Source organism: Carlito syrichta, unplaced genomic scaffold (assembly GCF_000164805.1).
Source record: "Carlito syrichta isolate Samal-C Ts95f unplaced genomic scaffold, Tarsius_syrichta-2.0.1 Scaffold99398, whole genome shotgun sequence".
In the NCBI taxonomy this organism is placed as follows: domain Eukaryota; kingdom Metazoa; phylum Chordata; class Mammalia; order Primates; family Tarsiidae; genus Carlito; species Carlito syrichta.
The window spans coordinates 284712-286478 of NW_007043494.1; positions in this window are offsets into that span (position 1 = coordinate 284712).

Here is a 1767-nt window from a genome sequence, read left to right on the forward strand (position 1 = left end):
CCGCAGCCTCGACCTGCTGGGCTCCGGCGATCCTTCCTCCTCAGCCTTCTGAGTAGCCAGGTGAAGCTTCTTTTTTAAAACTTCAGTAAAGGTAAAATACCACTAATTACCTTGATTAGGGCAGTTTTCTTTCCAGATCCCAGTATTCCTAAATCATATGGAAGGATCTTTCCAGTTAATGTATCTTGATATGAAAACAAATACTCTCTTAGTCAGTTGGCTGCAATGCAGCTCTGTAGTGTGGGAGACTGTTGGCAGGAGGTCCAAGGACGAGGCCTGTTTGGAGGGTTCCTAGCTGAGGTGCCCACTTGACAGGTCATCGACAGAGAAGGCAGTTGAGCGGTCGCTTCATAGCTGCTCATTTATGAAGGGCCAGGCACAGGGGTCATCCTAGAACCTTGGGAGGCCGAGGCAGAAGGATGGCTTGAGCCCAGCAGTTCAGGACCAGCCTGGGCAATGTAGTACGACCATGTCGCTACAAAAATGTTTTAAAAAGTTAGTTGGGCATGGTGCCGCATGCCTGGTGTCCCAGCTATTGAGGAGGCTGAGGCGGAGGATCGCCTGAGCCCCAGGTTAAGGCTGTGATGAACTGTGGTCATGCCACTGCACTCCAGCTGGGGGACAGCATGAGGCCCAAGTCAACAGAAAAAGACGGGAACTTGGGTTGTTAATTTTCAATAGTCTGTAGTTGGAATGGAGATCAGGTCAGCACTGCATTCAGAGCTTTGACTTGATCTTTAAGCTTCTGGATCTTGCACCCACTGGATTTCCCAGTCAGCACTCAAGTTTGATTAGTTAATTTCAGAGGGTCAGGGTTGCCCTTGATCTATCCCTTTTATGGAGTTAACTGGGGGGTGGGGGTGGAGTCCTAGGAAAAGCAGACTGTCAACAAGGCTCGTTTTGTGCCTTTTCCCATCTTGAATTCTGCAGAAGCACTGGGACTGGTGAGTGTTCTGTGTGCATTAGACGGAGTTCCGTGAAGACCTGACTCTAGCATCCTTGAGTAAAGTCTGCTTACGTCGTGTTTGTTGTGCAGCTCGAGAGGAGGCGCTGCTTGCGAGGAGAGGAAATCTGCCTGGCAGCCTCGACTCCTGGTGCCCACCCTGAACCTGCATTGCGACTGTGTCCCCGTGTTAACGAGCCACTCTGAAGCCTCATCAGGCCCACACACCATCCAGCGCTCTGAGTGGTAGGCAGTGAGAGACGAGCAGTCTGTCCCCGGCCCCTGGCAAGGCAGCTTTCAGTGCATTATTCCTTCTCTGGATGCATTCGCTTTCTTTTATGTACTGTGTGCGCGTGCCAGGGAGACACTGAAGCTGCTGAACTTACTCAGCAAGCAGGGGACTCTGCCTGGCATCATGCCAACCACTAGGCATTCGGTGGTGGTGACAAAATACGGTGGCTTTTGCTTCATTGAGCTGCCTCATCGAAGACACTGATGTGACACAAAAGTGCAGCAAGTGCCCTGATGGAGCGCTCTGCTTTATGTCGTGAGGCCACGGCCCATAGTGTGTAACCTGGTCCCAGTGATCAGGAGAGCCTTGGTTGGAGGGCTGACTTAGAACTTGAAGGGCGGGCAGCGGCGGGAACCAGGCAGAGAAGTGGGGAGGAGAGCCTGTCCACAGACCTGGTCTCCAGGGTCTGAGAAGTTCCAGCTTCCGGCGGAAGGGGCGAGGCCACGGGGTAGGAGGCGGAGCGACAGGTAAGGGCTGCGGTTTGGCTCCTAAGAGCAGCAGGAGACCGGCAGGCTTTTAAGTTGGTGTGTAC